The following is a 13,041-nucleotide window of genomic DNA, read 5'->3' on the forward strand; positions in this document are numbered from 1 at the left end:
TCATGTGTAACTGTTACAAGGAGTACTTTGAAAAAAATAGATAAATATGAAAGATAAAGTAATTAGGATCTTATATTTAAGATTAAATTAAAAGTAAAACTAATTTTTTTATATTAAGAATCGAAAAGTAATAATATCCAAGGCATGTTCAAAAAAATGAAAAGGGAAATAGGGAGAAAAATAAAATAAAATTACAAGCGTGGAGAGAGAGAAAGAAAACTTTCTCATGATTTGTAACCCACAGACTCGTCAAAGAAAAAAAAAACATATTATCAAACTGGTGAACACTAAATTTTGGAGTGTTTCCTTTTAATTTTATTTCCGATCGCGCCGACCATCGATCACAAACATGTTAATTATAGGACTAATGATCACGTATCATGGGGGAAATTTCAGATCCCTCTCCTATGGATTGCAAAAAATTTCACAATGAAATTTAGATAATTTTCTTGGTTTATATATGTTATAAATATCCATTTAGGCAGTCGCAAATAATTAAGAAAGTCTTAGCTACAAATCAGGTATTCCAGTTTCATAAATAACTCCTAGTAATTTGCAGTTGATATTTTCATATTTGCTATCGTTTGACTCAATTAGTATTTATTTTAATCTGGTATAAAATATTTTGAAACCTATCATTCTTAGAACAATATTTACACTAAATTCTTTATACCCATTATGACAAGTTTTCTAACCATGCATGACCATGTATTTTATTTTTGAAATATTAGCATTTAATTATAAATCTACGCGAAACAAAAAAGGACACATGAACATATATGATTGGAGAACTTGACAGAATGGATATAAGTAACTTGACTCAAGTTTTTTTTTCTAATTTTTAATACAATAAATTAATTATAGTTTTTTTAAAAAGAATATTGATACCATAATGTCTCATTTTCTTTAGGCTGGTAAAAAAAATCTCATTTTCTTTGGCGGATACTTTTTTTACCCTTTTCATGAAAGCGAATTTTATTTTATTTACTAAGTACATGTATTCTCTTATTAAGTTTAGTGAAAAGAGTTAATCTCTAATAATGTAATGAACAAATGTTTGAATTCTAATAGAAAATGTGCTCATATTTAGTATCTCATAGTTTTTTTTTTGGCTAAAGCATAGGCATCATCTATTGGAGATAATCTTATTTGAGGCACTATCAGGGCACAAAATGTGAGTATCTCTTCCAATGAAAATTCAAACTTTGATTCGCTATGCTACGAGGGACTAGTTTCTTTCACTGGACTCAACTTCTTATTGTCTCGTAATATATTTATCAAGGGATATAAAGGTTCCTAAAAAAATTGGGCTTTCATTCGTCACGTGCATACATGGATATAACAAACTTTGCAAGCCAGGCCCAACCCACATGAAGCATAACCAAAGCAAGGACAACAACCCAGTGAAGTTACACGCAAACCAAACACAGCACAAATCGATAAAACAGGGACCAATTACTATAGTCCGTACAGCAGCTGCAATCGATAAAACAAGATGGCAACCCTCTTCCTTTGCACCGGGAACGGGGCCATAAACCATCTTTTTTGAATGAAAACTGGATACCATTAGAAAGACAAAAGAACAACAGAACAAAACGGAAGTGCCTACTGCCCTTCTAAAGCCATAAAAGACAGCTTTCTTAATCGAAAAAACTTCCAAAACTATGCTTGCATACTTAATATTATTCCTTGTTCTTAATATAAAACTCAGTCAATAAATTTGAAAAGATTAAAAAAGTTACTAAATTATTTTAAAATATTTATATCCATCATTTTTTTTAAAACTAATTTATCTCACTTATAGAATGATATATAATCTAATGATACACATAAACATTTTAGAAAGATCATGTACCCATTTGAATCAGCGACTGGAAAAGCAACTTATAGGAAAAGTAGCTTATGAAAAAGTGAAGTTGGTAAAAGTTAAATTAGATAAGCTGAATTGTGTTTGGATTAGAGTTCAGAAAAATTAGTTTGCAAAAGTAAGATTGATAAAAGCTTCTTTAGATTATAGTTGAGTAAAAGTAAGGCTGCGTTTGGATGCACCTCCAAACCATGGTTTGGAGGCCCAAACCATGGTTTGGATAAAATGCCATCCAAACACCCTGTCCAGAAGCCCAAACCGTGGTCCAAGCTGAAACCATGGTTTCAACCGGTGAAACCATGGTTCTACGAAAATAAAAAAAAAGTCACTTCTGGGAACCATTCGGGAAGGGGGCAACGGTCATACCAATAATACCCACACACATAGTCATCCTTCTCTCGCTGGCCGACTCCGATTTCTCTGATAATTCCAGGGAACCATTCGCGAATCTCACACCCAGCTCAACTCTTCGGCCGGCTCATCCATCGGGTCGCCTGTTCGCCGGCTCGCGTCTTCGCCTTCTCGTCACCATTAGCTCGCTTCTTCGCCGTCGGTGCTCTGAGTTTCTTCACCGGTGAGATCATCTTAGGCTGGTGAAACCAGGGGCTGGTTGTGTGTTTCTCGGCGCGCCAAAACCAGATCAAGCGTTGGGTTGTCCGATCCGTCCATCCTCCATTTCGAAAGCTTCGTTCTTCAGCTCGCCCGGTCAGGTCGCTGGTTAGCTCGAATCTGGTTAGCTCAGGTTAGCTCTCTCCGGCTTTTGTTCTGGTTCGGTCCCTCTGAATTTTGTTCATTGTTTGGTTCTGGTCGCTCCCTCTGATTTTGCACCGCCGTGTGGTTCTGGTTTGGTCCCTCTGAAATTTGTTCACCGTCTGGTTGTGGTTCGGTCCCTCCTCTGATTTTTGCACCGCCGTGAACTTGTGGTTCGGTCCCTCTGATTTGTTCACCGTGTGGTTGTGGTTCGGTCCCTCCTCTGATTTTTGCACCGCCGTGTGGAACCAGAGGTTCGGTCCGTCTTGTTCGCCGTGTAGCTCTCCTGTGTTGAAATTTAGAACCGTGGCTAGTATATTTGCACCATGGGATGTTGATTTTTGGAATGATTTTAGTGTTCAATTTGTTCAACCAGGTTTTTCCAAAACTGACCGGCATGTTATTCGAAGGCATGAGATAATTATTGCTTGCTTTGGTTTCATAGTAGTTTGATTTTATGAAACGAAGGGGGAACAGATCAGATGCTGGTAATTGATATTTGATAAACATTTTCCTGGCAAATTTCCCTGCGGATCGAAGCTGGACTCATCAATGTCTGGTTGTAGAGGCAGGGATGTATGTGGTGATATTTTTTTATAGACGAGAAAGGCTGTCAATTGAATTCTACTGGATATATATGCAAGTTATTTTTCCTCTTGTTGCCTGGCGTGGGAGCTTTTTTTTCTGTCCAAATTTTCCTCCCGGAGAAGAAGCCTGTGAAGTCAAACAATGTATTGGGAATTTTTTTTCCCCTTAGATAGTACTTTAATTAAATTAATTATCATGTAAATGTGTTGATCTGATTTGGAACGAGATAGGAAATGTGTTGTCTTGTACTGTTGTATTAAGGATTTTGATAGACTTATGGCTAACTTTTGAGAGTGAGGAAAAATGGAATCATAACTCAAATCCATGTATATATTGAAGGAAGTGATTTGTATTTTGGTCAGAAGTTTATGCTGCTAGTTTTTTTTGTACTTTCGGTTGACAAATCTGATAAGAATATAATTTTAAACAAATATTATGAAAAGCTGCTACAATATGTTAATTTTTTAAAAACAATTATGTGCTTTATAATATTAGTACGTTCATCATGAACATTTGTATTAATTATGTACATGAACGAATTTTTTTAAATACATTGGTAATACATAGTTATTTCAAAGGTTATGGTTTATGGTACATGATGGTACATGATGGTTCAATATGATTTATGGTACATGATGGTTCAAAAATGGTTTTTCTTATTATTTTCTCATCCAATCGTCTTTCAACAAAAGTTAAGAAAAATAAAAAGTATATATAATAATTTAGTTAGTTTTGATGTTTTAAAAGTTAGTATTTTGAAGCAAAAACAGATAATGAAATTTGAAATAGGAGGGAGGTGTATATTTTCCAGCCATGTCAAATTAGAAATTTCTTATGTTTGTTAATTTTTATCGCGCTTGGTTTGGTAGGATGAAGGAATTGAGATTTGAAGATGTGGTCAACTTTTTCACTTATTACAGTAGATAATATGATTTTTGTTACTTCATATGATTTTGGGTTGATTAACTTGTGATGACTGAAGAGGTGTAATTGTGCTATAGCATAATGGGTAAGGATACGGTGAAAGCTTCCTGGGATGTAAGAACCACAAAAGTGTTTATTGACCTGTGCATTGAACTTGTGCAACAAGGAGAAAGAAGAGGTACAAGCTTAACAAAGAAAGCTTGGGATATTCTTCGTGATAAGTTTACTGCCAAAACTGGGAGAGTGTACGAAAAACAGCAATTTAAGAACAAATATGATTCCCTGCGAAAAGAGTGGCAGACATGGGATAGGCTGCTTCGCGAGACAGGATTGGGATGGGATACTGAAAGGAATACTGTCAGTGCAACTGATGATTGGTGGGAGAGGAAAATAAGGGTAATTATTGAACCTTTTGATCTTACATTTTCTCTGCCTGTTAATGTTTTGTGCATATTTACTGTTTTTTTGAATATTTTATGATATTATTGATGTATAATGTGCAGGAAGTTCCAAACTACGAAAAATTTAGAGATAGAGGACTTCAATTTAGGGATCAATTAACTCAACTGTTTGGGAGTGTGGCTGCAACTGGACCACAAGCATGGGCACCTTCTTCCATGACACTTCCAAGTGAAGGAACACCGAATGAAGATTTGGAAGAAGGGTCCGGAGATAGTGATGAAATTTTAGGTGCACCAACTGGTATAAGTGGGGAATTTAACACAGTGAACTTCAATGATAATAGTGGAGGTAGTGGAGGCAACACTGAATTGAGGCAGGATACCAGTGGTGGGGGTACAAGCAGAGGTAGGAGTCGACCTAGTAGCTCACTGGGGTCAGAAGGAAGAGTGAAGTCAAGAAGAAACGCACATCTCCCTCTATGAAAATAGCGGATGCAATTAGCAAGATTGCTGAAACAAATACTTCTGAGGCCGAGCGTGGAAATGAGGTCATTTCACGAGCAGAAGCTAGAAGGTTGGAAGAAGAAGCGCGTGCTTATGAGGTTTCAATTAGGGGAGTCCTGTCTCACCTGAAAACAGTTCCTGAAGTTGTCAGTGATCCTGATTTCTTTAGACGGTGCACACAACTCCTTATGGAACGGCAGGATGCACGAGAAATGTATGCAGCTCTGAAGGATCAGAAGGAACAGCTTCTACCCATTTTAGAGCATTTTACTAGGGATTTATGACTTGTTTATTATATTAGACAGTTCCATATGTGTATGTTTTATGTGACCAGTGGATTGTTATATGAATCAGACAACTCTGTAACTTTTATAAATGTTTCGTAATTTCTACGTAGGAATTCTAAACTTTATGTGTATGTGCACAGGATAAAACGAATATGGATGATGAAATTAAACATGTGGAAGAGCATGCTAAGGGACGGAAAAAAAGAGTTAACAAAGTTGCAGCATTGGTTGGTGCATACGCTACTTTGAACTTGTGTAAGGAGCCTCGGCATACAAGTGCTTATACAGGCTGCATATGGGTAAGGGATGTTTTAGATGGCAACTCCAGTCGTTGTTATAACATGTTTAGGATGGAACGGATGTGTTCTTAAGTCTGGTGGAACAATTGCAACAACATGGTCTAAAAGAAACTAAAAATATAGGGATACATGAATCAGTTGCAATGTTTTTACATACCGTTGGGCATGCACTTAGTAGCAGAATGCAGCAAGAAAGATTTCAACATTCAGGGGAGACAATTAGCAGACATTTTCATAATGTCCTAATGGCATGCTGTAGACTTGCCATGTCTAATATCAAACCAAAAGATCCAACATTCCGGCATGTTCATACAAAAATTCGGTTTGGTAAATACTGGCCTTTTTTTAAACATGCTATTGGAGCAATTGATGGCACACATGTTTCCTGCGTTGTCAGTGCAACAGATCAAACTAAATTTATCTCTAGGAAAGGAACAGTGTCACAAAATGTCATGGCGGTTTGTGATTGGGACATGTGTTTTACTTTTGTCTTGGCCGGATGGGAAGGTAGCGCACATGATGCTCGGATATTTGATCATGCCCTCACAACTCCTTCAATGAACTTTCCCCATCCACCTGAAGGTATTTTTTATTTCCTATATTTTTTTTTATATTTAGCTTAACAATAGAAATATAATTTACAATAATTTCATTTTTTATATAGGAAAATATTATTTGGTGGATGCTGGATACCCAACACCGAATGGATATCTCGGCCCATACAGACGGGAGCGTTACCATTTGCCTGATTTTCGAAGGACATCTGGGTTTGAAAATGACAATGAAATCTTTAATTATTTCCATTCAAGTTTAAGGAGTACAATTGAAAGAACTTTCGGAGTTTGGAAAAAAAAGTTCGCAATCTTACAAAACATGCCATCTTATGATTTTGAAACACAAGTTAAAATCGTTTGTGCAACGATGGCTATACATAATTTTATTAGAACGACATCTATTACTGATCCTGGATTCGTTCAGTTGGAAGAAGAAGGTACTTATGCAGAAGATGATGATGATGGGGTTAGATTTTCACGTATACATTCATCAATTCAATCTTCATCTTACATGGCTCAGGTTCGTGACAGCATAAGAGACGAACTTGTTAATTCAATACGAGGATAGTAGTCATGTCTTATTTATTTCCTTTTATCATAGATTGTAATATGTAGTTAAAAACAAAACCTATTACAAATGCTTTGTATCGATGCATCATCTTAATGATTATGACACTTCTTTATTTATATTTCTCTTATTAATATTATGCCTTATATTCTCAAGCTAATTATTACTTACTTGAATAATTAATAAATTATTTTAAGACGTGTTTATTCTATTTTGCAACAAAATAATTCATCTTCTCTAAAAATATTTTTCACTCTTATATTTTATGAATATATATGTGTGGTGACAATTAATTAATTAATTGTATTAAACATCAGAGGTTATTATACATGTAGTATGTTATTACAAAAAGTAGTTATGAAAAAATGTTATGGGATTTCACGTTTACAATCTTTAAACAAAATTAATATTTTTCTGTTCTAAAAAAAATCATTTTTCTATAAACATATTTAATATTATGTTTTATAAATATATGTACACATATTAATTATGTATTAATTATATTATCTTATATATTATTAATTATGTTAGTAAAAATTATTTCATTAACAATTTTATTTCTTCAAATCAAAATAAATCATAAAATCTATCCCTTATATAATTATCATATTAACTTATACCCTTTTTGGTCATTTCCACATGTCAAAAGCACTTCTGGTAATAACTATCCAAACACTCTCACTTCTCAGAATCACTTTTTCAGAATCTATTCTGCACAGAATCTATTCTCCAGAATCACTTTTCCAAACCACGGTTTGAAGTCATCCAAACACACCCTAAATTTGGTTGAAAAATTATCAAAATAAGTATGAGTTTTAATAAATAATGAAATATGATAAAAAATTGATTTCACATAATACAATGAAATTAAAATAATTTAATATGAAGAAGTCAAATTTAATGAGTGAATTAAATTTTAAAATTATAAAGAAATCATAAAAAATATTTTAAATATAAAGTGAAACATGAAAAAAAAGAATTGAGATAATATAATGAAGAAATGAAATTTAATGAGTGAATTTAAATTGAAAAATTTATAGAAATCATAAAAAATATTTTAAATATAAAGTGAAACATGATAAAAAAATGAATTGACATAAGAAAATAAATTTAATATGAATAAGTGAAATTGATTAAGTGAATTAAATTTGAAAACGTCAGAGAAACGGAAAAAAAAAAAGGCAAATAAAAGCGAAACATAATTTGAATGGATAAAAATGTTTTGAACTCCAATTTGCAGTATTGCGACAAAGTGAAACAAAATAATAACATTACATAATTAATTAATTAATAAGCTATAGATAATTTGGTCTCTGATTGCATCACAGACGCGATTCATATGTGATGAAGACTGTGAATTAATATTTGAAGACGATGGTTGACTAGTTTCAGCCTGATCATGTTTGCCAACTATATTACCATTTTCAACTTGTTGAAAATAAAAGTCAGAGCTTGAATATCTCCTTATAAGGTTATGAATGGCCATTATTGCACAAACTATGTACACTTGTGTTTGGAAGTCGTAACTGCGCATATTTCGTAGGATTTGAAATCTATTCTTCCAAACATTGAATGTTCTTTCTATTGTGCACCTTAAACTGGAATGATAATAATTGAAAGCTTCGTTACTATTTCGGAATCCTACTTGTCGTCGGAAGTCCAAAAGGTGGTAGCACTCAGATCTGTATGGACCTAGATATCCATTTGGTGTTAGATATCCTGCATCAACCAAGTAATATTTCCCTAACAATTCATGAAACAATTTGAGACATTGTGAAATGAATTAAAATATGAAATAATTAAAACGTGCGTGATTGGAACATATAAACATATACCTGAAGGTGGATGGGGGAAATTTAGAGATGAATTTGTAATAGCACTATCAAATATACAAGCATCATGTGCAGATCCCTTCCATCCTACCAAGACAAAAGTAAAACATATATCCCAATCACATACAGCCATGACATTTTGTGATGGATTTCCCTTTCTGCCAATAAATTTATCTCATTTTGCAGTGGGGACAACACACGATATGTGAGTGCCATCAATTGCTCCGATTGCATCCTTAAAAAATAGATAATAATGTGGATCATTCTCAATTTTTCTATGAGTTCCTCAAAATGTAGGATCTATGGGTCGAATAAGTTCACTCGATAGGCTAAGCCAAGCTTGCAGTACACTGTGAAAGTGCCTACTTACAGTTTCCCTTGAACGTTGAAATTGTTCCTAGATCATCCTATTGCATTGTCCATGTGCAACTGTGTTTAAAAAAAAATCACGACCATTTCTTCGATTCCTACGTACTTAGACTTTCGTAAACCATGTTCCTCCAATTTAGTACATAAGAGGTGGAAAACATGTTTATCCACTCTAAACATTTCAGGACATCGATCATTATGCCCATTCATAATGTCTTGTACCCATATATTTTCTGTCTACTCACTAGTTTTGCAGGGTTGTTTAAACATATATATTTCATAATAATGACCAACCAATGCACCTACTGCTTTATATTTTGTTAATTCCTCATTAATCATGAATAATCGTCTTGAATGGTCATCTTCATTCCATTGTGAATCATTATTCCAATTCCTCAAAGTATCTTCATTCCATGGTGAATCATCATTCCAATTAGCATTTTTAGAGTTAACCTGTAACTATGATGACAACAAAGTGTAAGCATTATAAGGACTACAGTAAACAAAGTGTAAATAATTTTCATACTGCAAACAGAAAATAAAAACACATAGATGACAAGTAAAAATTAGCATAAATATATTACATAGTCGTTAATAAAGTTCCTACAACAGGTCACATCAGTTCAGGTTCAAACAGCAATCAGTTCAAGTTAACAAGTGCAATAACAATAGTGAAACAACTATTCCTAAACTAAATCCTAATCTACAGGTCCCTTCCATGTGTCTGGGTCATGTGCTGCTGGTAGTAACCACACCAACAACTTGCTTCTATCATGCATAAACCCCAAATAGGCTCGCCTAGCCCACCTCAACCGCGTAAGCATCTTGGCACATGCATAATATAGTTGATTGTTACTATTAAGCTCCTCAACGGTAGTCAGGTATGCCAAAATCTTGTCAACTAGTTAGGGATCTTCAACCAATACTGCTGCTCACTTGTCAGAAACAACTGCTATAACACTAAGGTTATCAGAAATTTTAGTAGACGCAGCAACTTTTTTCTTTTTCTTTGCATCAGACATCTCACCCCTTTTCCTCTTTCCATAGCTTCCTGAGCCACTTAGTCCAGCACTCACAGGGTTGTTTAAGTTGCACCGGTGAAGTCATCTGTGAATCCTATACGGGCTGTTAGGTCAACACCGAAATTTTCGTCCTCACTGTCCCCCGACCCTTCTTGTTGGTCTAGGCCGACTCTATAAACATCCTCCTCCTCTTCTGTATCAACTTGTGTCATAGGTGCCGACTGGAGCTATGAGGCTGATGGTGCGTACATATAGTCTCTCGAAACCACAACATCTTTGAATATTTTCTGCAGATCTAATGCAAACATCAACTCCTGATGTCTAAATTTCTTGAAATTAGGGTCAGCCTACATTACATTAACATAATTAGGCAAAATTAAGCGAAGTCTTAACGGATATTCAAAATTAAAACTCAACCAATGAAATAGTTACCACTAATTTTCATTGCCACCACTCATCAGAAGCCAAAACCCTATTTATGGCTGGCTGCATCATAACCAATTCCAATCTCTCCAGACATCAGTTTATCCCACAACGTCCAATCTAAATCTATTCTTCAATTGCCTCCTGTCATTCTTTCTCCCTCTTCTTTCCTGAAAGTTCTTTTCAATTTTCCCCCAACCGAGCCTTGTAAACGATGTTCCTTGTCGTTTCTTGTGCACTATTTGCTCAGTGCAAACATAGATTAGAATCTTTGTTGTGTAAGGATCCCATGTCGCTTTTCCCTTATTATTGTCCATTTCTCTATGCCTTTTGATCGAGAGAACACTAACTAAATCAACCAAAACCCTAATTATGTAATAATAAAAGCTATATTATGTAATCACCAAACAAACACATATATTATTTTCTTAATATTATTGTAAATGTTTTTCTTATCAAAACTCCAATTATTATTATGAAGTCATAAAATACTAATTAAGACATTATAATTGCAAAAGCTGTTTAGTTTTCTTATTCAAAATTTTTTTAAATTATAAATATTTAATTAGTGGTAATTGGTTGTGAAAATTTTTCAAAACTGAATTTATCAATTATTTTTCTTATTGTTTGAAAAAAATTGTTCATCTTTGAATTGGAGATGCCATATTTTAAATAGAAACTTAATTAGGGAAGACAATTTAGTAGTTAATTGAGCTATCAAAAACTTAATTAAAGGGACAAAAAATAGTTTAAAATTACTTTCTTCAGTCTATACAAGCTGTTCACATAAAACCACTAAAGTCATAAAAATTATTATATTAGGAAAAACAAGCCTTTTTAATTTTGACATAGAATTTTCCTTGCTTAATAGATAAGCATTTGCTACCAATGGAAAAGTCTTTTTCATATGAAATTGCAAATTGAGGTTATTGGATTTACACCAACAGAAACCATTAATTTTTTGTACATTTTTCTTTCAAAATTCCAGCAACATTGCAACCGAATGATTAGCGTAACACAATCTATACAAATATACACAAGCTCATATGCACGTATACACAATCACATATCTAAATGATCATCACAAGCTCTACGCAATTCATTGCTCCAACAGATAGTTGTTAATTCACCTCACACCTTAGACAAGATGATCAAAACCACGAAGGGGGGGGGAGAGCAAAAGTAGACCACGAAAACCAGAAGGAAAAAAATAAACAACCACCGGCCAGCAAAAACAGAGGACCACGACAAAACCAGAAGGAAAAAAAATAAAACAACCACCGGCGACCAACACGGAGGAGAACTCTTGATTAAACCAATTTTCAGGCTTTAATTTTAAGGCTTCCACTAGCGACAACAAATTCAACCACGGGATCAACAGGAAAGAAAGAAAAAAAATTACTGCCCAACCTATAACAGATCAAACCAACTGAAGGCTGCCAAGGTAGATATGATGGTGTATCAGACTGCCAAGGCAAGATCTCCACGCATAGCTCCAAAGCACAAGCAAACAGTGGCGACCTCAGTTGCAGACAGGCAGGACCAGCTCGGACTTGTGAGGAAGGAGCAGCCTCCAGCAGGCCACGCACACCTCACACCCACCATGCTGAGCTCACGATGATGACAAAGCATAGCTCATGGCGACCAGGGAGGGACCTTCTGCGAGGCGACCAGCGACGGAGCAAGGTGGGAGTTCTAGGTGAAAAAGAAGGGAAGTGAGCGAGCTCGAGGGAAAAGGCAGATGGCAGGGAAAAAAAGAATCCAATACTCTGACATTGCAGAACGGCTAATATGAATAAGCTCTTCTGATATAATTGATAAGCTCCTTCTTGGAGCTTATTTCATCCCAGCGTTCAGATAGCTCAAAAATAAATAAGCCCAATGAGCTCCAAGCTCTCCCAAACAGACCCCTTGTCTCAACCCAGCTTATTTTAAAATTTAAGCTATTTTTGGGTTAGCAAACGCTGACCCAAACAGACCCCATATAATATATGTTATAATTAAGTAATTTATTAATCTTTTCAAATTAGTTAATTGGTTTTATATTAACGACTAAAAATAATAAGTAGGACACATTAAAGTGAAGCAAGTCAAAACTTGAAATAAAGAGGCGAACATACCAAACCAAAAGCTAACAACATAGAAAGTTCGCTATTTAATTTGGACTTAGTAGCATAATTGACATGAAATTTGGGAGAATGATACTTGAATCCTGTAACACTAATTTAGTTAAAAATATAAAATTAAACTGTTCAAAATTCAGGAGTACTAATTACAAATCAAGCATCTATGTTTTAAATATAATTCTCAATTTGTAATTGAGATTCCTATTTGTATATATTTGAATCAATATTTGCAAATCAATTTTCACAATTTTTTATGAAAGACCTAACTATCATCAAATTGATATTTGGGGATACAATTGTCATTCTTCTATGAAATTTCTGAGATAAAACCCAGCCGAGGGAAACTTCATAATTCTGTGAGAAAATATCATTGAGGCATCTCGCAGTGAAGAAAATAACATTTTCAGCCCACATTATTTTAAAATTCTTTTGTTGGCCCGTTACTGTAAGACTGAAATAAAACTATGTTTCGATTAGATCCCTCAAGGAAGTTCTGGCAGCTGGCGGCTCCGCCGATTGGCCATGGC

Source organism: Neltuma alba, unplaced genomic scaffold (assembly GCF_004799145.2).
Source record: "Neltuma alba isolate B1F8T4 unplaced genomic scaffold, ASM479914v2 tig00003392_pilon, whole genome shotgun sequence".
Lineage (NCBI taxonomy): Eukaryota > Viridiplantae > Streptophyta > Magnoliopsida > Fabales > Fabaceae > Neltuma > Neltuma alba.